The sequence below is a fragment of the Manis pentadactyla genome, chromosome 9, assembly GCF_030020395.1.
Source record: "Manis pentadactyla isolate mManPen7 chromosome 9, mManPen7.hap1, whole genome shotgun sequence".
Lineage (NCBI taxonomy): Eukaryota > Metazoa > Chordata > Mammalia > Pholidota > Manidae > Manis > Manis pentadactyla.
Window position 1 is genome coordinate 65,851,791 of NC_080027.1, and position 26,344 is coordinate 65,878,134.

At 34.3% G+C, this 26,344-nt stretch overlaps 1 long non-coding RNA gene across 1 annotated transcript; it reads right to left on the minus strand.

Annotated features, from left to right (window-relative positions):
• Positions 1-17,900: 17,900 nt before the first annotated feature.
• Positions 17,901-25,666, minus strand: LOC130684738 (uncharacterized). The gene is made up of 4 exons (XR_008999075.1): positions 25,575-25,666; positions 20,190-20,399; positions 18,157-18,465; positions 17,901-18,039 (listed from the first exon to the last, which is right to left on the minus strand). It is a non-coding gene; the product is annotated as an uncharacterized LOC130684738 (long non-coding RNA).
• Positions 25,667-26,344: the final 678 nt, after the last annotated feature.

A 26,344-nucleotide genomic window follows, 5' to 3' on the forward strand; every position in this document is an offset into this window, starting at 1 on the left:
AATGGAAAAAATTAGAACTCAAAAATCATATGGACCTGGATTCAATCCATTCTCAGATATTTAGTACTTATGTGCATATGTTAAATTAATTTGACATGTTTAAATCTGTTTCCCCATGTGTGAAAAGTAGAATAATGATACTCATGCCTAGAAGGATTATTTTAAGAGAGAATGAGATAATATATTCAAAGCTGCTAGCATACCATCTACCTCATGACTAGCGTAACACCTATTCATTTGACACATGGTTATTAAGTATCTGCAATATATCAGTTGTTGCTTCAGGCATTGTTTATTAAACTAGTGGGAAAAAATAAAATAAAGCCAATAAATTACTCTGACATGAAGAACACTAAGCATTTTTTGTTTTTGTTTTTTTAAAACCACCGTATCAGGTAAAAAGACAGCACACAAAAGGGTAGTCATAGAGGTGATCTTGGGGAAGTGTTATCTGCATGGGAAGTGCAAAGAAAGAAGGTATGTGTTTTGTGCATATCTGAAGCAGGAGGCTTGCAAGCAAAGGGCAATAATCTGTGAATAGGGTATGTGTCTCATTTGTTTAAGGACAGTGGGTTTAGAGAGGTTCTAATATATCCCTAGAATGTAAGCAAGGGTATGATAACATCACAAATAGCATACAGTAAACTCTATAGCTAAGAACAAGGTCACTGGAGTCAGAATGACTTTATCTATGTCTTTATCTACCTTTGGCAAGTCACCTAAACTTCTAGGCTTAGGTATACTCATCTGTAAAGTGGGAATAACTATCTCCTAGAGTTCTTAGGATAACTAAATGTATTAATAAATACTAAGGTGACAACACATGACAAACACTAAAGAACTCTTATTTTTTAAATTAATAACATACATAAAATAGAGGCTCATGTTCCTCTTAATGGAAAAATCAGCTTCCATTTCCCAAGAACGTGTCTAATCAATTCTTGGATTTAATATTTTGAAATACATCTTATTTTTGTGAATCTTATGGGTGTATTCTTTTCTGGAAATATGTCTTTCCTGTTCTCTTGCTTTATTTTTGTCTCTTTTGAATAGGTTGAGGATTTTATTCTTTTCCAAATTTTAGAAATCTTACTTATGAGCTTTACTATCTCCTGAACATCAATGAGCTATACAAGCAAACATTTTGAAGATTGGTGAATCATAATATTCAAGAACAAATAGTTCTCATGCTTTCTTTTTTAATCCTTTGGACAGTTCAGTTACAGATTTTGTCTACTTTAAACGTAACTGGAATTTCGCATTAGAATACAATGCAGATTTCATTGCCTGTAGAAATAAACACCTTTTGTATTTAGACTATGAACTTGCTTCATGCTTTTCTGATTTTCAAATATAACACTGTCAACAACACAGTGAAATGAGTATTATTTTCCCCATTTTGCAGATGTAGGAACTAAGATTTACACAGAGAATTTAAAATAACTATGAGGTTTAACATTAGAGGTAGAATTTATTCATAGGCATATTAAGTACACTTACTCCTTATTGCTATAGTCTGAATATTTTATCCCATTCAATCCCTCAATATGACGATATTAGAAGGTCAGGACTTTGGAAGGTGCTTAAGCCATGAGAATGGAGCCTACTTGAGTGGGATGTATCATATAAAAGAGGCTCCAGAGAGATCCCAGACCCTTCTAACATGTGAGGATTTAAGAAGTTTTGGACCAGGAAGAGGGCCCTCATTTGACCATGTTGGATTGCCTAATCTTGGACTTCCAGACTCCAGAACTGTGGGAAACGAGGATAAAACTTCTTGATGTAAGACTCTATAAAATGGGTTTAGACATACAGGAGTTACTTGGGAAATTTTTGATAAAATATTTGCACTTGTCAAGATTACCGGATTTAGAGCTACACAGAGTTAGATCAAAATCCTCTCTTTGGCATTTCTTTGATCTATGATTCTTGGTAGTGGTACTGAGTCCTAATTATCTTTATATATTATATGAGACTATTAATCTCTTTCTACCATGGTCATTGTATGGATTGAATTTGTAGGGGAGAAAAAAGTAATTTTCTTTTTCCCTCTACCTTTCTGAGTTCTTAGCTGACACCCCTGTTTAAAAAAAAAACCAGATTAACAAGAAAAAAACACATTGATTTACATGTATACCTCATGTAAACATGGGAGATACTCAGGAAAAAATGAGTAACTCATCAAAGTGGCTCAGAATTCAGGCTTAAATGTCATCTTTATAGGGGAGGGGGAGGAAGGATGTAGGCCTCTTAGGGGAGAGTACAAACTTTGGCTGTGGTGTCAATTTCTTAGTCCTCTCTCCTATAATAAGGGTCGATCTTCCCTGTTTTATGAAAATCCCAGGGACTTATGACAACTGAGTTCCTTTTGGAGGATCTGTCTTTAGGCAAATAAGTGGATTTCAGAGAAATCCTCTCCCTGCATTTACTATTTCTCAAAGTAGTTATATCTCAAAATCATTATACCAAAGGATCATAGTTTGGGGTGGCATGTTCTGAACTCCTACAGCCATATGGACTGGCATATTCTGCTGCCTTCAAATTAAAAACATCTACCATGATTGTGGAACACTATGGTTATTCCAAAGTTATCAGTGTTCCCCATCCTATCATGCCTCACATCTGTTGGAATAAATTGAACAAATATTGCATGTTATCTCTTTCAACAAAAATAAGTCAATTTAATTCAGTATTCTAAAGGCCGATTTATGTTTTTGGTTTATCTTTCAAGCTATTTAGTTTTCAGAAAGAAAATATGCTTTTCACTCTTAGTAGTCAATTGTATTCCATTTTACTTATAATTCAAATTTAGATTTTCAATTCCTTCCATTTAAATAATCTGTAATATGATCTTCCCATGAATCTCATCCAATAATACGAGTGATACTGGAGAGGCAGGAGCAAAATCTTTATGAATAATGCCACCTAGTTATGAGACTTTAATGTATAGTGTGGATGGTGTCTGATAATTTTTTTATAAAGTTTATAAATTTCATAAAATTTTTAGAAAGTTTTGGAAGTTGACTGTGGTGGCCATGAGAATGTACCTTGTAGATCTTCTACTACAGAGACACTAGATAAGAGCCTTAGCTATTGCAATCTAAAATCCATTGCAGTGTTTTTGCCAAGGCCCCACTTCCCCCAGACTGCTCCCAGGCAATGACAGTGTGTCAGGGCGACTAAGGCAGACCCATTTCTGGAAGATTAGGGACTCTTAGAGGACTCTGACCTCATCAAAGTTCTTAAATGTACTGCAGTTTAGGACAATTCTACTCAACATTCCCTCCCTTTCTTTTTCATACAGGGCTGGATTTGCCTCACAATCTAGTTGTTCTCTCAGTCTTTCCTGATTCATTCCCTATTTTCTTTCCAACATGTTTCCCTAATAAAATTCTTGCACATTTAATTTTATTTACTGACTGTTTCTCAAGTAATGAACTAAAACACCATATTATTGTCAAGCTGAAGTGTAAAGAGTAAGAACAACTAGATGCTTGAGGAACTGCAATGCATAGCACATTAATGAATTGAGAATATTTAGCTAGAAGAAAAGATCTACAACATGCCCTCTACCAGTAAACTATACTAAAAGATCCTACTAAAAGATAATTAAACCTTTTGAGTCTCATTTCCCTTTTAGACAAAGTAAGAATGTAACTACTGACGCATCTATCACCCAGTAAAAATGCTTTACAGCACCTTTGCTAGTTCCTGATTTGCTGCTTTGTACTCTCATCTGACAGCCTCCTTGACTCCTATTTCATTAACTCCCGTGATTATTTCTGTACTTTTGGACCCAATGCTTCATAATGCTTCTCTTATTCTTTAAATAAAGATTTGTACTCACTCAATTTATTCTGTTTCTGACTGATCTAGGTAGAATATTTTAAAACCTGTCCTCCTATTCTGGTATCCAGTCATGGACTAAATGAATGGTCTTTCTCTCGGATTTGTTTCAGCCTTTAAAAAAAGAGGAAGAATGATGAGACTACTACAAGGTGACGTAAAATTATAACTAGCTTGCAACACTTGAGAGATTGTGATGTAGTATGATACAATTGTGTAACGATTTGGAGAACTCATCAAAGTCAAGGGAGAAATAAAAGTCACTTTAAAGCCTTCATGAACACCTGCATCCTCTTACACTGTACGACCTGAGCATGACTTTCTAAGTCTTTCTTTTATATCAAAGTGCACTATGATCTCATAGTGTTAAATTCTACATTGAGTCTAAAATCTTACTGCATTTTTTTTATTCCAGAGCATACTGGTATCTGAATAGTCATACTCTTCTTGCTCTATAATATGGCTCAATTCAAGGCTCTTTAAAAAATATTTCATCATCTGAGATAGCTTCCTGTATTCCTTTGGCAGAGATGATTATCTCTGTCACACCCACAGTTATACCTCTGTCATAAAACTTGTCACACTTCTCTGTCGTTACTAATATTTGTGTGGCCTTTACTGTCGGTCTGTGAAGGACTTGAGAGAAGAGGCTGTTTCTCATCTTCATATCTGTACCTCCTGAATGAAACATGCTACTGGTCCTTAGCTTGAGTTCCATAAGTCTTTGTTCTAGATGAAAAGTAGAGGGAATGGTGATAATGGGTATGGAAGGATGGGTGCAAAGACTGAAAGAAGCTCCAACTTGGTATTAACTTATTCAAATTTGACAAAATGTTTTAGATGAAATAGTAAAAACAGTATATACAACTGGAATGAAAAGGTCGGAATGAAAAGGTCAGAATTCTTTCATAGAAAGTACCTTTTTAAAGAATTCAGTAGCTTTCCTGGAAGAGAACATTTGTCTAAGGTCAGGGACAGTAGTAGAGCATGCAGAATGTAGTCACTGATTCTGTAACATCTTTCTATGTTGACAGATAGTAAATGCTCTAGTGGGAGTGAGGATTTAATAACATAGGTGACTGTTGAACCACTGTTTTGTGTATCTGAAACCAATATAAGATTGTATATCAATGATACTTCCATAAGAAAAAAGGAAATTTTTAGTGCTAGGAGTATGTTCTGCTTGACTGATAACAATTGCTCTTATAGAAAATTTTAGAATATAAAAATGTCAAGTAAATAAAGATATATGCACAATTCTTAAAATTTTATTTTACTCTCAAAGTAAGAAAAATAATTGTAAACTATGTTTTTTGCACAGACCTTTCTAGTTGGTATCTGTGAAATGAATCTTTAAAACACTGATGAAATTATGCAAAGCATATTTTTATTTAATTTTCATATGATTCCAGTCAGATCTTTCAATTTCTGGACTCTAAAATAGGGTACACTAGTAAAAATTAATGGATGATTAATCTTATCATTTAATCTGGTAAACTTCAAAGCAATATTATTTGGGTATTGTTTTAATCTGGAAACAGAAAGGTAGTTTTGTAGTTACTAGCAATTATTTCTAATATTATATAAAATCTAGTTGCATAAATATGATTTCATAACTATCTAAATTATAATGCTATTAGTTAATTCAAAATGATAGCTCTGAATAATTAATTAGCTGATGCTTTTAGATTACTAAAATCAAATGGTTAAAAAAAAGGAAGACTGTATTTTAAACAACCAATTATCACATGAAATCTGATTTAGGATATAGATATGTAGTTATGTATAAATGCTGCTTGATTCCTTTGGATTTATGAAGACTCTCTCACCGATAGTAAATGTGCCCTGTAGGATAGAAATTGACCAATCACTGTATCTGAAATCTCAATCAAACCATAAGTGGCTTTGTGAAATTGCTAAGACTATCTCACTGTCTAGGGGTAGCAAATAAAATGACAAGAGAACTCTTACTAAATTAGCTTTGTGAGCCTTTTTGGATGAAGTTTCTCTATATTTCAAAATGATTTCCTATGTTTTCATTCATAACACCACTGGTTATAGACTGAATATTAGGTACCATCCCAAAGGACTAATCTAGATAGGAAACATAGATAAAATGTTCTGCAAATATGGAATTACTCAGTGGCTTTAAGTAATAGAATTAATCAGGTAAGATATCTATTAAATTTGAGAAGGCAACAAACTGTATTAACAAGCTTTGCTGTGTATCAAACAACTTCAAAATTCTAATGTTTATTTATTGCTCATGTCTGTGACCTACAGAGATATTGATTAATGTTGAGCAACAAATTTATTCTTTTGAAGTAGTAGCAGTTTAAAAAATTGTCTAATCTTCACAAATATTTCATTAAAATGACTTATAATATATTTAAGATTTCACAAGAAGAAATCTCCAAATAAAAAGAATACTTCACATCCCAGATAGGATCTTGCAGCTTTCCTTCCAATTTAATAAATAATCAGCATATCAAAACAAAACCAAACAAATGAACAGAAATAGACTCAGACAAATCACTATTTTGTATACTTGAAACTAATATAATACTGGATACCATCTATACTAAAAAAAAAAAAGGAAACAGATTATGACCTAAATCACATTGAGTCAAATGGTAGGAAAACTTCTGATTTCATCTCTACATTGGACACATTTTCTAATTAATTATTCAAATATCAGAACAGAGAAATATATCTGAACAGTTTGTAAATGCTTTAATCTTTAATCATTTTTAATCTATATTTTGTTTTCCTTTAACACAGTCAAGTCCCCCAGAAATAACACTGTAGGATTATGTAAGTGGATATGTATATTAAGTAGAGTTTGATAATCCTCCAAAATAGAAGATTAATTGCACAATTGGATAGGTTTTCTTAGCAAGGTTTTCAAAGTCTGTCTGCTAAGATTTGGGAGCATGCATTTCATATATTAACTCATTAACCCATTGAGGGTAAATGTTTTGTGATAAGCACTTCAAACATTATATTTTATAGTCCTACAGCTATCACAAAAGGAGTATTTTTAATGCTTACTTTACAGAAAGAAAAGAAAGACTCAGAGAGATGACGTTACATTCCCAATTTGCTCAGGTAGTAGCAAAGGAGCCAAGGTATAAAACGAGGCCTGTGTTACCTTGAGCTTGCACATTTAACATTACTAATGTTCATTCTATTTACTGCTTTACATGTACAATCCTAAGACCAATACTGTGAAGTTTATATCACCATTTTACAGGTAAGGAAATGAAGTTAAATAATTTGCACAAGATCTTTCTTTAGAACCAGGAGTTATATTAATGTCTTTATGACTCTAATGCCCAATTCAACAATTTGACTTGGCACTTAATACTCAGAAATTCAAGACGGATCCTGTGAAGAATGAGAGAAAGAAATGAAATCAAGAATTTTTGACCAGCAAAATGCCAGAGCATAATCAGGAACATTCAAAGAGAACATGGCTCTTCCTAAGACATAAAGTGAATCCTTCGAATGGGGACTGTTTTTGAACTAGCCCATCAGTGACGTTATTTATGAAGTACTTTTGAGCAGAATGAACAAAAACTTTTCCCTGATTTCATTTACTCTTTCTCTTCAGTCCTCAAAATTCCAAAGACATAATTTAAGTGAAAATGAAATAAGCTAATAAGCATTGCTTACAGAAAAAGAAAAACTCAGATTAAAAAACAACAACAACACATATTTAATTCTAGAAGAACTGAATACTTGGAAATAATACAGTTGGTTGACAAACCTGAGTTTGAATCCTGGTTCTAGCACCCATTAACTGAATGATTTAGGGTAAGTTCTTTCATCACAAAGAATTACAATTATCCACTAAATAAGGTGTAGAAAACTTTAACTCACAGCAATTTTTATAAAAATCAAATGAACTCAACCTATGAAAATCACCTAACATCCTTCCAGGTATGTGGAAATTATTATGTTACTGATTTCTCTCCCAATCTTTGTATATGCAGTACACATTTCTTTGCTCAAATCAGCATTAACATTTATCCCTCTATATTCCCTTTATGTTCTTTGTGGCATGATCAACCCAAGTCTATTTTCAAATATCACATATATTAGAGATATTAGATATGTTGAATATATATTGAACAGAACAAGGAAAAAATATTTTTGTTAAAATATTTTTCCATTTTATATAAAAATAATTGTATATGTGAATAGATTATGATGTTATTAATTAAATTCTTACTGTGAGTCACCCTCAAAATAGTTGAAAAATATAGCTTAGTACAGTTCTGAGGGCAGAGTGGGTTTTACGTAAACATGTAGTAGGATATTTTGCATCAGGTAAGAATTGTGCTTGGCTTCTAGTAAAAAAGACCCCCTTTAAATATTCAGGAGTTTTTGTTGGTTTCATCTCTTGTGTTGAACAAGGCAAAAGGGTAGGCAATCCTGGGCTCATCTAATGCTTCACAAAACCATCAGGAACCTCAACTACTTTTATCTTTCTGTTCAACCATTGGGTTGTTTTCATCTTCAGTTTCCCTCCCTGTCCAAGATGTCTACTGCAGCTCCAACTATAACTGCATTAGTTGTAACAATGAAGAGAACAGTAATGCAAATGCTTCCCTCTGCTCCAAAGAATAAAACCTAAGTCCCTCTTAGCAATTTAATGCCTATCTCATTCATCAGAACTTAGTTCATTGCCACAGAAGCTGAATGGAAATTATTAAGATAGATATATTGGTGAGTTGACTTCAGACTAAGGAAGATGGTTAAAGTGTGTGTTAGAAGGCTCTTTGCCCAAATGGGGGTCTGTGTTTCTTTTTCCCACTTTGTCCTGCCTCATGGGAAAGAGGTCTTTTAGCATTTGAACATATCAGAATTATGCTTTGCATGAGAGTTGATCGATATTAAGAAGAGATTTATATATTTTTATTTTTATTGGATTATATTTATTTATATTGGTTGACCACTTCCACTTTTTCAAATGATTATTTTGTCTTAATGTTTTTCAGCAAGAAACATGTAAATATTCATATAAGTTTATTCCCTAAAATTACACACTATAACTTGTTAGACCTTCAGAAAGAACTCAAGTCAAGGAGGAAACTGATGAGGCATTTACTTCCCATGAGTATTTCTTGTTATGGTGCCTTTTTTGTTTATTGTACATGGTCCCTTAAGAAAAAGAAATTGAGTGTAACTACTTATGCTTTTTCACCTTCCTCTTATTTTTATACAGTGTCCAAGTTTCGCTTACTATTGTAGCTTATGTTTATTTTTGAAAGTCAGTCAGATTTATGTCTATTTGGAAAATACCAATCTTATTTCTCATAAAACCAAGATATCAAGTTAGTTTTATGGTGAGAATCACACTTCTCCTTGTAGATATTCAAATCTTAACAATGTCAGCTTTAGTTAAAAGTATAATTATGAGATAATGCAAAATATCTTGGTGGAAGTGGATGAGAAAAATAAATGCAGGTAAGAGAATGAAGGAAGAGGGGATTTGGGGTAACCATGAAGGGTTAGCACACAACAATGTACAGATAATGTTAGTTGGATGTAACATAGATGTTTTTGCTATTTTTCAGACACCAAGATGCTATGAATCACATGAAATAATTTCTGTGCACTCTGAATGTACACTTTCTCAGCTATTACAGGGCAGTACTAGGAGTTACAAATAAATGAAAGGATTGATGAACTGCTGAGCAACTTATTGAGTGATATTTGCCTAACCACACAGTACCACATGAGCCAGTTGCTTCACTCACCTAAAAGGGATTAAAATAATTCAGAAGTTTTGGCAATCACATAGACAAAACTTTATATTGGTTGACCATTTCCACTTTTTCAAATGATTATTATTTTGTCTTAAAGTTTTTCAGCAAGGAACATGTAAATATTCATCACTTCTCCTTTAAGTATTTGGTTAAAGGGCCCTTGAGAAACCTCTAGCTCAGTCCTTCAGATAAGTTAAAACAATCAAATAAACAAACAAAAACAGAATCTGTTAGCACTTTGGTAGTGTGTAGTTCCAATCACTGACATGTCTTGTTTCTTTTCCAAGTATTTTTTACCGGTCCTGACCGGTAAAAGCATGCTTTAATATTTCAAAATTACTTTGAAACCACTGGGTTTAATGCTAGTGAGTTGTCTTAAAAGATTAAAATCATCCAGGGTGTCAGTCACTTAAGGAATAAAGACACTAGCTATGGTCAGGCCTGAAATTAGTTCCAACAGTCACCCTGGCATTCAAGAAACTTAGAGTTGTTGTGCTGTCTCATAATTTTTGTCTCCCTAGAAACTTCAGGGCACCCGTCAAACATCCGTTGATGATGTCCTGAAATGCATAAAGGCTCTTAGGTACAATATTACTGGAAGGAGAATATAAAGAACTTTTACCAAGAAGGTCCCACAGATTTATAGGGGTAACTGAGACTTCCTAAGTTTCCATAAATGCATTAAATGCAATCTCAGAATGATGGTGTGAAATTAGATTTGAAATGTAATTTAGGGGAAAAAGGGAGAGGGAAAGGGAGAGGAAGAGAGGAGAGAAATCTCACGTTCACAGAGTAAATTGTTTTTAAAAAAAAATTAAAATGTGCTAGAATGTTTCATTTATCCCGTGATGTTTAGAAATAAATATGAAAACAAATTCCAAACTACATTGCTTAGAATAGTAATTTCCTTAGATGTTAAAAGTATCCTCATAAATTTGAAAATAAGCACTTGGAGACTATATAAAATACCCATTAGAATGTTAAAATCTCTGATATGTTTTTCAGGATAGAATGAGATTGATATTAATTCAGTATTTCTCTAATATATGTATTTGAAAAGAGATGCACTCCTTTTTCTTTCTTTTTTTTTGTTTGAGCCATTATATGAATTTTGGGGAATTCAGTATAAAATATAAACACTCTGAGAAAAGCTAATATCATTAAACCAGCCTGTCACTAATATAACTAATCATTAGTAGGAGTAAATCACACAACAAAATGCCATTTCATTATAATTGTTTTGAAAAGTTCAGATTAGTTAACATTAAAAAACTATCAAAATGGCATCTAGTCTTCATGGAAGGTAGATTCTAGAATCAAAATATAATTATTTCCTGGGCCAGTCTATCCATCACTTTTATTCCAATAGAATAAAAATGTCTATAACTTTATTATGCACTTGGTCAAGTATGTGAGTACAAATTTAATGTCATCACCAACTCTCTTGCTACATAGCCCTAAAATGGAGTATTATTTTTCTCCTCTGTTTGTTCCCCACATGTATTATTTCTCTTACTATTTTGTTTCATGTTGTTTTAACTTATGTCATCTTTCCATGACATAATAAATCTTCCTTTCCTCTTTATTCCCTAAAATTACACACTGTAACTTATTAGAACTTCAGAAAGAACTCAAGTCAAGGAGGAAGCTGATTTGGCATTTATTTCCCATGAATATCTCTTGTTATGATGTCTTTTTTTGTTTCCTTGTACATGGTCCCTTAAGAAAAAAGAAATTCATTCTACCTATTTATGCTTTTCTACCTTCCTCTTATTTTTATACAGTGTCCAAGTTTTGCTTCCTATTGTAGCTTATGTTTATTTTTGAAAGTCAGATAGTTAGATTTATGTTTATTTGGAAAATACCAATCTTATTTCTCATTAAACCAAGATATCAAGTTAGTTTTATGGTGAGAATCACACTTCAAAGATAGCAAATATTTTAAAATTGGAATTCCTTGAAACAAATTTAAAAAATATGCAAACAGAAATAACAAAAGTGTGAAAACAACTTCAGTGAAAGCCCTACTAATGATATGGCCTCTCAAAGAAGGCTTACCGGTTTTAAAAATTAAAACTATGATGAAAGTACAGGTTGATTATTCCTTATGCCTTTTCTGAAAAATCTAATATGTACAGAAAACAGCAAAGGGAATTGTGATAAAGAGTGATGTTTGCTAAATAACCAGGCATATCATGTGAGCATGTGTTAGCTAAACTGTTTTGGATTTCAAGTAATAACAATCTCAGTGGCTTTAATACTCTAATGTTATAAAAAGAACTACTAAAAAAGGCGGAGGCAGGGTGGATTAACTAATTGTAGTGAGGTAAGCATCATCAGGTTGTGGCTGTTTCTCTGTGGTTCTCTCAAGCTGCCTTCTCTTCTGTCACTGCCAGCGGACTCCTAGCCCCCCATGGCTTCCTCATGGACAACAAGAAGAGAGAGTATTCTCTTGTCTCAACTATCAAAACAAATAACTAAATTTAAGTCCTGGGTTTGCCAAGATCTCTGGAGTTAAAGCACATGGCTGTTACATAAGGCAAATGGGTAAAACGATTCCTGCAATATTCTCTATAAAGTTCAGAATGCTTATGAAATCCAGTGAGGAAAGTGATGATAGGACTCCTTTCTTATTTCATTCATCCATTCACTTATTCATACAAGACATATTTATTAAGAGCTTGTTATATGCTTGACACTTGCAGCCACTGAGGACACAGCAGTAAACAGACATATATTTATAGAGCCCACATCCTGCTGGACAGCCAAACTTTAAGTATATAATGCAATTTCAAATAGCAACAAGACCTATGAAGACAAATCAAGCACAGACAAAAGATACTCATGTTTGCTTTTTTCAAGAGAATAATCAGAGAGGGTTTTTCTGGGGAGACCTATATAAACAAGGAGAGCAAATCAAGGGGAAAGCATTCTAGGAAGAAAAAATAAAAATGGACTGAGGCAAGAGTGAACTTGGTCTGACTTGAATTTTAGCAGGACCAGTATGGCTTTCACACAGTAAAGGATAGGAAGAGGAGTATGGAGCAAGGAAAGTTTGGTAGGACACTTTTGGAGGATTTTAAGTAGGGTACAGTATGATTCAGTTTACATTTTTCAAACAATGCCCTTATTGCCTTTGGGAAATTGAGTGTAGAAAGGTCAACAGTGGAAATTCAAAGGAGATATCTGCAGTGTTACAGGTTGGAGACGGTGGCTTAGACTGATTGGTAGAAATCAGAATATATTCTTGAAGGCACAATAAACACAACAGATTTTGAGAACGTCATGTGAGAAATATGCTTCAATAGAGATATTAACCTGAACAGTACTATACTATTTCATCTGCATTTTAGCAGACTAGAGAACAACCAAATGCAAAGTCTTTTATTTCTATCAAACATTCTAACAAACATTAAGTTCCATCTTGGGGGGTGTTTGATAAATGTTAGTTTCCAGACTGTGTTCTTAGAGTAGAAGCATTAATGTACACAATACAACTGACACAAATCCAAATATTGTCTCACTTAGCAGCTTTATAACTTTGGAGAAACTTCCTAACTTCTGTGTTCAGTTCCCTCATTTCCAGACTCAAAGTAGTAACTTACAACTCAATATATCATCTCAAATAATGTAACATGAAATATGAAGAACACATGCTATCCTACATTAGCAACATTCAACAGGTATTTACTTTCTCCTGTGTCTGAGTAATTATCAGGCTCTGGATGTCATGAGAAATTTAACTATGCATGAACAATGGAAATTACCACTAAGACACAACTGTTTTTGAGGGAGAAGGTGGTCTTAACTACAGGCATAGTGGTCCAACAACTTCTAGCTACTGTTAGAAGCTCTTGGAATAAGACGTGACTATGCCATGGAAATGAAGGAAAAAATTCCATGTGCTGGGAATTTGTTCATTCTAGGCACAGATAATTTTCCTTTGGCAGGAGGCCTGAATGTGTACTGGCTTTTGCTTTCTATTCTCTGAAAAAGAGAAAAATAATTTTCCCAGGAAAATTCTAAGTTCCCAGAGCTGTTTATTAAGAAAATTTTGAGCAAATTTTATTGTAATTTAACTAGGCATTCTGTGACTTTCAGCTATCACTTAATAAAATTCCTAATCTCTATGACCCTTTTTCAAAGTTGCACATTTTATCCAAATTTTTATATGATGATAATACATTCATTTGAATTAAAAAATTGGCTTTTTAAAAAATTTATGATGACAGACAAACCAAACTTAACTCCTACAATGTGCCTTGATGTCTATCAGTCATGGTGTTATGGGCTGAGTTTGTTCTCCTTGGTCCTTGTCCTCATGGTAACAGAAAAATTGAAAGGCAGAGACACAACAGCAAAGCAGAGCAAAAGTTTTACTTGAATACCCTCCAAGGTAGCTGCAGCTCACAGTCAAGTTAGACAACCTGAAATTTTAGGTGGGAAGCTTTTTACATTCTGGCCAGGAGGCGCCTCTTTGACTGACTAGCTGGGGTTATTTGATTTACAGGTCCATCTACACAGCCATCCCTCTCAGCGAGCATGTCCTTATCCATGATGAGGTGTGATTTAGGCAGTTCTTAGTTCTGATTGATTGTGCCCACATTGGGGTCTGGGTGAGAAGGAAGTTCTCCCTGAAAAGCCTTTGTTGTCTTCACATGGGACCTCCTTCCTAGAGAGAGTTTGGGTCATTTTTTCCTTGAACCTTATCTGGGCAGTTTCCATATTTGAACCTTATCTTCCCCTTTCCTGGCTGCTCATGTCTTTCTACCTAACATTCTGAGCAGTGGTCCTTGTTATGTATGAATGCACCATAGTTAAAATGCAAAAACAAGCCAAAGGGACACTCAAAATCATTAGTTGGGAGGCAATATTATGGGCCCAGCTTAATTTTGTTAGAATATCTACATGCCAAAGGAAGTCCATGTGAACATGGGATCCATTTCACTCTAATACTGTTAATGCTTACATGCTCAATCAAGAACCTACTTCACTGATCCTTTCCTGTTGAAAGTCATCCTAAAACCTACTGTACCCAGACTTTTCCTATAATTCTGTTTGCTATTGCCCTTGATTTGCTCTCATTTGGACTTACTTGGGAACTGTCTCTTAACTAGTCCTGTTCCTTCTCCCTCTTGCTACTATCACTCACTATGTACTGACCTTTCTGATTCACAGATCTGATTATGGCACAACTCTGCTCAGAAACTTTGTGAGATTGCTTATTGCCTACCAAATATTTGAAGGGGAACAGAATTTGGAACCTGAAAAAATGCTTCTTTGGTGCAGGATCATTTTAGGCTGCTTATTTTTAAGAAACTGCGAATAGAGGAGAAGCTCTGAAAACCAAAAGTTACCCTTTTGTAAGAGATATTTACCTTTATAAGGGAAATCTCCATTTGTAAGAGTGTCTCCCTCACTAAACCAGTAAGAGGGGGTGACTAAATCTCTTAGAAATCTTATCCCTGGAAAAGGCACAGACTTAAATCTGCCTACCAATGACCTTGGTTTACTCTGCATTACCTGAAAACTTCCCATAAATGGCTTTTCATCCTCAACATCATCTTTTGTCCCTAGAAGGAGATAGTAATTAAGGGAGTTACTCAGTTTTCCTGGGTATCTCCCATGTATAGAGGAGGTATATATGTTATTAAACTTGTTTGTTTTTCTCCTATTAATCTGTCTTTTATTGGGGAGGAGGGCACTTAGCCAAGCACCAAAGTAGACAGAAAATTATTTTTCCTGCCCTACATAGTAAAAATTTTGTTAAACTGATATTCAAAAACTTAGGGATATGATTTCCATCTTTCCACAGTTGCCTTTCATTCATTTTCTTTCATTTCACATCTATGACTTGTAGTGGTTGCAATAGAGACGCCTTTATGAATAGGGCACCCACAACTGGCTGGGCAGTAATCTGTTCCAGCTGAAAGTAATTTCATATACTACAGGTCAAAGTGTTGTCATATTATGACACAAGAGACATTTATTTTGGTAACATGTACTTTACTTTGATGCCAGTTTCTGGCAGACTGTACTTATATGGCATATGCCTAGGAAATATGATAGATTTTACAGATATATTTTTTAGCCCTTATAAGCCCTTTGGGATGATAAATATTGGTAATTTTAATCAGTGCTCTATTAGTTTTAACTTTTAAATTAATGCATTTCCTCTGACACTTTCTTATTCTATAGTCCTAGGCTTGATTACAAATATCCCAAAGCACCTATTGACTAGATAGAGACATCATTCATATGGGATCCTCTTTTTCTTCTAGTGCTGAATGACCATAAGCAGGTACTTGTAGTACATTTCATCTTTCAATTCATGTTCAAGCCAGGTGAATTGAAAATGACAAAGAGAAGAGCTTCCTATAAATTTTTATAGGTCTGACCTGGACATTGTGTGATAGGGTTAGAAGGCAACCTTCTAATATCTGTGAACAGATTTTTAGGAAATATTGTAGTATCAGAAACTAAGACTGCTTATTCCAGAGCATTCAGTTCCTTGTACTTTAGGAGGTAAAGGAAAATACTTCTTACCACAGAGCACCATATATCTGTCTCATTGCACTAGGCTCTGTCCAGTCAAATAAAGCCTTTTGGGCTAGGAATACGGCACTTAAACTCGACAGTCTCTCTTCCCCAATATTCGACACCTTTACAAGTGGCAATAAAATTTACTTGATTTTTTTTTTTGCTTTTCTGGTTTTCTGTGTTCTCATTTAGAAAACTTCTAAGTCCACCCATAAACAATTATGGCTAAAATATCCTTCCTAAAACTTCTTTTTTCCAATACACTTCAGAAAATTTACTCCTCATGAAGAACATGTTTGAGAAAGGAAAAATAAATTCTAGTTAATGTTCAACACTTTCCTCAGTGATAACCTTAAGCTTGCAAACAATGGCTGAATAAATCTCCAGAAGACTTTTCAGAAACCTAACTACAGATATTTTTAAACTTATAATATAGGACATCAATCTCCTAAAAAGGAACAAAAACACAAAGCCCTCATAGTTTTCTAAGATTCATAACACATTTCAGGGATGAAAGCCATGTAAACACAAACCATGGAGGATATTAGACTTAAATGTAATGCATCTCATAGATGTTAAACTGGATCCACTGGTATCATTTCATGGAACTCACAAGTCATTTGTGGATTTTAGCATCAAGTTAGTATCTTTACTGTGAGAAATGTCAGGTCAAATTGAGGTAGAGATGAGACATGGGCTTAGCACCATGATGAATTTTTCCTGCCTGTGTTGAAAAATGCTAGACATAAATAGTATTAAGAACAGGAAGGACTCCATCTTAAGGCTAAGATTCCATTTTAAAAACTAGGAGTTGGAAGGTAAGATTCTTAACATATTTTATAGTAAATAGCCAACAACTGACCCTGTTTTAAGGCCAGGTGACAGGCTATAAGCAACATGTTTCCATTGCTTTGAGAGTGATCATTCTCTTGAAGAAGAACAAGATCAATAAATTCCTTCTGTTCAGTCTATCTTACAGAATACCTGGAGGAATGACTATGGATGGTGACACAATGTCTCTCACCAGACAGACATCATGAGACCACCTATCAAGACTATGCTCCCTTGGCCCTTTACCGCATTCCTGAAATCCTTAAAAGACATGAATTCTAGGCCTTTAAGCATAGCTCCTCTCTGAGGCTGCGCACACTACCCTTTCTTCAGTGTGTACTTTGCCTTAAATAAAGGCTTCTTGCTGCTTAACTTACTGCATTTTGTCTCATTGCTCTTTCAAGCATCTTGGGAGGTTAATAAGAGACCACTTTTCTCAGTGGTAAGCATCTTTGTTACTTCACTATTTCATTCAATTTTCTAGAATTAAGTATTAGTCTTCTCTCTCTCTCTCTCTCTCTCTGTTCTACTTCAGACAAATAGGGAAGGGCTACTAAGACCTCTGATTTGGGTTTGCAAGTTTCCATTGCCCGTGTGACCCAGACAGGACTGCAGCTATACGATCATGCTTTTTAGCAGCCTGCTCCAAAATTTCCCTTCTTTGCTTTGGGAAATTTCCAGAACATATTCTCACTCCATCCAGTGTCCCATGGCTCCCCAAATTCTGGGGTGGTAGGGATATAATTCCCATGTCATGCAGATCAAGCAGACACCAGATGCCAGATGACCCTGGCTTCAGAAGTTGGCAAGGGATCTGTCTATGCAAAGCAGAAGTACAATGACTTCCCTCCCCTCCCTCTGTTTTTCCTTGGTCTCTCCTGCTGCATGGCTGCTATGTTTCACTACTACCCTAGCTTAATGAATTCCTTCCTTACCTACACTCATCCTACCTGTTTGTGAATTCTTTCCCTAGCAGAGTCAAGAACTCTCTCCACTCTGGTTTGAGGTTTCACCTAGTGCACAGGGAGAGACATCTCCAGACAGGTACCTGGCAACAAAATGAGAAAGGTTAGTAAACTTATTATCTGGAGCAAGACACCAACGCCAAATTTAAGGAAATGTGTTGCTGATATAGAATTTAATAGCAGAAAACTACAATACCCACCTATTTCAGTTTATAGATGTTATTTACCAAATCTCTAGGACCAACTTCTAATTTCTGTGACATTCTTTTAGACTGAACGCTGGAATTCTTCTGGAGGCTGATCAGTAACATTTTTTTCTGATCCTGTAACTCTCCTTTCTGGACCTTATTTCTTTCACAGTTCTGTAAGGTTTAATTCTTGTAGCCCATCCCTTATTTGATATGTTCTTAGTGGTCCTGTTTCTCTGTTTGAGCCACCACTGACAGACCAGGTCACAGGTCCCCTCTGCATGCAATCATTGACCTATCTTGTTACTGCAACTGACTGAACTGGGAGAAAAAATTATCAAAGAAAAGTCCATGCATAGACAAGCCTGTTAAGAAAAGATCATCTGGGCCAATTAGATAATTCTTTTGCAATTTAATATTTGGACACAGAGATTGTAATCAGTTAGCAGGTAGACTTAAATGATTTTATGCAGAATGCCAGTCATTGTGAAACATCTTCAAGTTAGTGACCAGATGAAAGCTCTGGAGCCAAAGAGGAAAATAAAAAGAAGGCAGAAAATAATTTCTGACCTTGAGACAGAGAACTGGCCTATGTTCTTGCCAGACTTTTCTCAAGAAATCTAACCCTATGTATTTGGGTCCTGGGAAACTTCTCCAGGTTTTTTAAATAAACACTTCCCTATCTTATGCAAATATGAAATATTTTCCCTTGAAACAATGCAGGTAAACAGAACCAAACATTTAAATTACATAGACAAAGTAATTTAAAAACATTTAAATTACATAGAGAAGTCAAAACTGAGCACCTTCAGGTAAGACACAGTTTTTCACATAATACTATCCAGTTAAGAGTCCAAAGACCATAACTATATTGATGTAGATAATTACTAAGATACAATGATGCTTTGTAAGTCTAAAGTGGAAATATTCTATTTTGCCACAAGATGGTGATTTTGTTTCAAAAAATAAAATGATTTATTGTAAGACTGATATGTTATATGTATCAGGCTCTGTGCTGGGCAGTTAAAAAAATTAATTCTCATTTCTTAGAATCTCTCAGAGTTGTTCAGAAGATAGACACAAGCAATAATTATGAAATAATGCTGTGACATTACTGATAGAGACATATACAGAGTAACTTAGGGAGGATATAGCACTCCACCTTTTACAAGGTATAGACTACGCTTTTCACCAATTAGGAATGAAAGAATTTCAGGAAATCCTTGATTGATAAGGTTGAATCAGGACAAAAACACTTCTTCAACAATGTACATCCTGTTTATACCATGTAACAGCTTTTATTCCTGTAGTCAATCATTCTAACTCCCTTGCAAACATCTGTAACGGCATCTTATTTCCTTTGCTTTTTCATTCTCTCCTGGAAAAGCCACAATCCAAGTTAAATCAAACTCTCTACCATAGCCTGTACCTTTGAAGATAATGTAAGTGGAAACAAAAAATTCCAATCTCACTTAAAATTTAAGACTTCTGTCCTCAAGCAGGCCCTTCATGTTGACTAGTGCCATACTACAAACCCCAGCCTCTTCTCTCACCTGTTCTCCTAGATGAACATTCTCCTTTGTTTTCAAACTTCTTAAACCCTTCACCCATATCCTCTCAGCTTATGACCTTGATTCTTACTTAGCTGAGAAAATAAAAACAACTAGAAAATACATATAGTTAGAAAGATTTTCCATTTGAAAACCTTTTATCTAATGGATCTGAGATCTAAAAAACATAGACAATTTTTTTGAGTTTTTAAAAAATATCTATATTGAAAACCCTCTAAGGTATAGAAAAGTTGCAAGAACAATAAAAATAACTTATTTTTCATGAAGTCTTATTCAGTAACTTGAAATCATGATGCCCATCATCCCCAAACACTTGAGTATTTTAGAGTTCTTACACAAGGGCAAAACATTATAATCAGGAAATTAACATTGAGTCATTATCAGTCGAATCCTCAGACCCCATTAAATGTGACCTCTGTCCTTAAAATGTACTTTAGAGCTGAGATATATATTTTCAAATCATGCATTACTTACTTGTCATGTCTCTAGTCATCCTCAAGATGGAACAGGCCCAGAGTCCTTCCTTAAATTTAATGACCTTGATACTTTTGAAGGTTAGAGGCCAATTGTTTTGAAGAGTATTCTTCAAATGGAGTTTAATCCGATGTTTCCTAGTAAGTAGATTCAGGTTATACATCTTTGGCTGGATACTGCAGAAGTGATACTATGTGTATTTATTGTATCCTGTAAAGGGCAGAAAATTTCAATTTGTCCCATCATAATAATGTTTAATATCTTGGTAAGGGTTATAACTGTCAGTCATCTATTCTCAAAAATGACATTTTTTTGTCCTTTGTAATTATAGATGTCTTATGGGAGCTGTTTTGAAATTATATAAATATTATGTTCCTCACCAAACTTTCAATTTATTCATATATCTGTTTTATTATTCTGGTGCTATTGGTTCTCCACTTCACTCAGTGGATCCTAATACATTAAAATCATAATTATTTTTGTGCTTAAATTGTCCCAGAACAAGCTGGCTTCGGGGTCCTTTAGCCATTATTCTTTGAATATTTCCTTACTTTCTGTCATAAGCAGTGCCAGGCTCATCTTCAAATTTGGTTGCCTTATCCTTGGATTCAGTCATTTCCCCAATAATTGTTAGTTTCTTGGAGAAAAGAATGGCAGATAGAAGTCAAAATCTGAGAGAGAGAGATATATGCAATCTGAGTTTCTATTAATACTTCTAAATTTAGTCAAACATCATTCTTCTTTACTCTGTTTATCTCATCCTTTTTTGTAATTCTATTCTCCAATAATAGTATCCATTACTCTCAACACACGTATTTAACTAATATTCTCCTTCACTTGTGTATATGCTCTTTACACCCTACTTCAGCTCTACACCTAGTCTCAACTACCACCCACCTGTGTAGAACTCACCTCACTTAGATTCAGTATCCCACACTTGACAGCATTTCCTTCTCACTTTGCTGGGACTTCCATTCCTTACTCCTATTTCTTTGCCATGTGAATGCCATCCTCATCCCCCTGGGCTCTGACCCCTGCTTTGAGCCACCATGACTCTTTTCCGTTTAGTGCAGACTGTTATCTTGCTTGGCCATAATAAATGGCTTTAAGACTTGATTGCAAAGGAAGGTAGAGAAAGAGATACAAATGTTGAAAAGGAAAGAGAAGGAGTGGAATTAAAAAGAGAAGGACAACATTCTAACAGTTTTCACACATACTGAGATTGCCTTACTGAATCTTTTGTTTCATAGACCCTCCTCTCAACTTTTTATACATCCTCAGTGTGTTCTCCTTAAATGGCTAATATATAAAATTGAAGGACAGTTATGAACATGACACTTCTTAAGCAGAATTTTTAATGACAACATTATGAAACTGAATGACTGGAACATTGCCTATAGCTTACTCTATAAAGAAAGTCATTCCCAGTTATGTAATCCTCAATTCCTTGATTATTATTGCTGGGTGTCAGTCCTACATGGAAGAAAAACAAGTCCTACATACTGAGAAAAAATTCTTAAGTAGTTAGCAAAACAAATCTGATACTGGTATTCCTGTTTACTTCATTATTAAGTTGAATATTAAGTAGGTGAATCATCCCATTCCTACAGTTTTACCTATCCTGACTATCCCGATGTTGCCTTCCAACTTTTCTTTTTGTTACCCTTCATCTTCTAGACTTTTCTGAAAGCATGTTTCTTTCACTAATGGTTAGGAATGGTCCTGCTCATACTAATGATAATGTGCTTCCTCACTCTAGGAGAATCAGAGCTCTCCAACAGAAATATGAGTCATGTGCAATTTATGAATTTTCTAGTAGCCACTGAAAATTAAAAAGAAACAAAGCTGAGAAGAAATATATTTTACTTAGATAAATATATGACAAGTTATTATTATAGTATGTAACCAATACTAAATTATTAATGACATAGTTTGTCTTCCTTTTATTGTACTAAATCTTTGAGATCTGCTACTTTTTTAACATATATATCGTTTGCATGCTAAATTTCCATTAGCAATGCTTCTTTTACATTGAGATTTCATAAAATTATCTGTTGAAAAAGTAGATTCATATTTCCAAGTTGGTTAAGTTTAAAAGTTTTCTAATATATGAATTAAGTATTCATTTATAAATTATAATTGAGCTAATGTAAATAAAATAAACTGTAATAATGTAATGTAAATAAAATCAAGGCTTCATATTTTCAGTCAAGTCCTCATCAGCTATATGGGGCTTGCGGCTACTGTATTAAATAATGCAGACCTAATCACAGCAATAAGGTATGTCTGAGTTACAGCATGTTGTTTGTGTCAGTAAGAGTCGGTGTCAGTAAGGTGATGCAACTGATCTGATTCAGAGACAGATTAGATCTGGGGTTATGAAGTTTAAGAGGAAATTCCAGAATAAACTCCATTACTCACCTAATAAAATATAGTTCTGAACAATGTTTCTAAAAGCAAATGTGAGGAATATTCTTGAGGAATTATTTAACATTAGATATTTCTTCTCCTTCATCCCATTCCCTCAGAAATTCTGGTTTAGAAGTTCTACAGTAGGATTTAGAAAACTGCATTTTAGTTAATTCAGCTTCAGGTGGTGTTAAACAAAACTGAGAAATACTGCCCTCCAGAGTTCGGACTATAGTAAAATTAGTCTCCAATCCAGTATTAAAAACACACATCAGGAAGCTAATTATTTTTTTAATTGATTAGTCAATGCTAAGCCAGTAGCATCTTCCCTATTTCATTAGTGACATGAACCTGAAGTTCTAACTCACAGTTTAGAATCTTGACAACAGGAAGTAACTAGATCATTAAAAACACAGCAAATGATAAACTGTCTCAGTGATTCTAAACAATGAAATCTAATACTATATCTCTCTTACATTGCCAATATTAACATAATGGCTATACTTCCATACAAAGATATTTCTCTGGCCTACAGTTAAAGAAAGAAAAGAAGCTATGTTCTTAACACTAGAGATTACTCATTTGTCCAGAAAAAGTTATTAGTTTTGTTCATCTACACATTGACATTACTTCCTGCTTTTTTTAATATTATTTTTATTTCTAAAATTTTGTTAACATGTATCTTAGATCACTATATTCAAATCTGTACCACTATTCAGGTATTTGAATTTTGTAATTACATATCACCAACTTAAAATGGAGTTTTCTATTTTCTAATATCTGATGTTTCTTAATGACTCATCATCTAGTCTTTAATCCTAATTATTACTTTAGAAAAATAAAACAATGCAAGACACTAAAGGGAAAATGAAGTTTTTTCAGCTATTTCTGCACATAACCTCACTTTATTACAGATGTGCCAACATATCTTGACATTACTTTCATGGGAAAATTGAATATATGAGAACAAAATGAGTAAAAGGTCTGATTTACATCATAACAGTCTGAATATATTTACTGAGATTTTTTCTGGAACTCTCTGCAAGTGCTATTGGGAAACTTAGTGTCAGACAAACATCTGATAACATTAACAGAACATCTTATGGCTATAATGTTCTGTCATGAGCTTCCCAGACAACAAACCCTTGCCTCTTATTAAAGTAAAGTGGTGGTACTGAGGATGAAGTCTGCCACATTCTCAAGTGGTCCTTTCTGAAAGGAAGTCAAATATTATTTGACAAAAACCTGTTGGCTACAGGGTAATTAGGGTAGGGACTCCATGAAACTCTAAACTGTACAAATCATTGCTTCAAGAGATGTGCCACAGATGGTGGCAAGAACAAAGGATGTATCCTTATCTCACTTGGCGGAAGAAACTGGCCCTAAATAGGACACAATTACAAGCCCAGTTAGGACTTAATGACTGCAATTTGAGCAGGTTCATATGGAGCACATCTCTAAAGGAAACATTTCTCTAAAGGACTTTATTTATTGCATGTCAGAAAACTTGCTCTTCCAACCCAACACATCTATCAAAGACATATTTCAGTCCCTTGTCACTCTTTTATTTGTCAATTTTGGCTAGGCAGTTACTATAGTTCACCTTTTATTTGACACCCTGAAACAAAAGCAGGAATCTCTCAGTTTCCATAGCCTTACACACAGCTACAAGTTGATCTGTCCCTAGAAAATCACCCTGTGTAAATTAACACCCGCACTATTCTTGATGTAAGACAGAGTAGCGAATGTGTTTTCTCCAGAGTGCTAATGACAGGGAAAGTAAGGGGTAGAATGAAGTCAAGTACCTGGTGATGCTTAGGAAGATAGAGAATATATACTCTAGCTGTGAATAAGGACTGAAAAGTTTTTTTTTAATTTATTTTCAATTTATTTTATTTTTTTAATTTTGGTATTATTAATCTACAATTACATGAAGGACATTATGTTTACTACGCTCCCCCCTTCACCAAGTACCCCCCACATCCCCGTTCACAGTCACTGCCCATCAACATAGTAAGATGCTGTAAAATCACTACTTGAAGGACTGAAAAGTTTTATAAATGTATTCAAAACTAGATCTGTTAGAAATTATATCTTTTACCTAGTTAGATCATTACTAGAGAGGAAGGGATGGAAACTGTTTCAGATTCCCTATATAAATAGTTGTATTAATTAACTTTATACTTAGTAACGTATTGTAAAAACCCATTCTTGCTCCAAAATTAATAATCAGACATCCGTAATAAATCTGTTTCTTACATCTATAAATTCAAAAGTTAAGACTCCATTCAGATATCATTATATATAAATACCAGGAAAAGCCAACCCAAACTGTCTCTGCTACAATGCCTGTGCCCAGCCTTCACCAATACAGGTTAACTGCCTCCTTCAAGAATTCATTCTGAACTGTTAACATATGCCACTCATTACACCAGTGAGTTAGGTCTTCAGGATATAAACATTGCACGTAGAATCCACTGTAGGCTCACAGTCCAGTGGAGGAATCAAGCAAGACTAGAAAATAGTAATTGTACATTGTGCTCTGAGACAATTGTTTATAAGCTATGAAATATTTGAGACTAGTTTATAGAGGTGGTTTAAATTACATGAGTTTAAGTTTTCTCCCACAGTACAAACTGAGTAGACATTCCTGACTAAAGGAATAGCAGTTACAAAACAACTGTGACAGTTATTGTATGTTTTAGGAAATGCACATAGTTCAAATACCAAGAGTACAGAAAAGCATGCAAGATAATGAGGAAGAATAAGGAGATGAAGCTGAAGGCAGAGGTCATGACCACCATGCTAAGTGAATTTGAATTTTATCCTGTAGGTGATGGGGACAAGGTTAATGGATTTTAAAGAGGGGGTTAGAAGCTTAAAATGCACAGTTCAGCCAGATTGAGATAATTGTTTAGAAACTATAGTAACTGCAACCACAAAGAAACAGCTTCAGTCCAACAATCCCTAACTCACTTTTTTCCCTCTGTTTTTCATCTCTTGGCTCCACTTCAAGGGATAGCAAAAAAATCTTCAGCAAATTGGGAAAGAGGTAGCTTTTTTAACCTGAAAAAATGCACCAAAAGAAAAGTTATGGATAACATTACACCTAATGATGAAAGCCATTATTTTTCTTCTAAAGCTAGAATAAGGCAACAGTATCTCACCAATTTTATTCAACATTGCACCAGATGACAATGCAGTAAAGGAAGAAAAATAAAAGTTACACATAATGGAAAGGAAGGAATAAAAGTGTTTCTATTTGCAGATGGTATGATATTTTATGTAGAAAACCTTGAGGAATAAAAATGAATGCATAAAGCCTCTAGAACTAACAAGTGAGTTCCCCAAAAGTTTAGTATAAGCATTTATATAATAGCAAAAAAATAATAATAATTGGACATACCATGCCTATAATCTGAAGATTCAATATTGTTAAGATATAAACTTTCCCTAAATTAATTATAGATTTAGCTAAACCTCAAGCAAACTCCTGATAGGTTCTTTTAAATGATTTTGAAAAAGAACTAAATTGGACACTTTATACTATATAATTTCTGTGCCTGGCATATTGAAGGCATATAACATATATTTATTAAGTTAATAAATGAGTATCTGATTACCCTGCATTTAACAATGTCTTCTTACAATCAAACCTGATATTCACCACCGGTAGAGAAAATGCATTATGAGAATAGCAAATGATGATATTGGATGAGTAGGATAAAAAGAGAATTATCAGATCT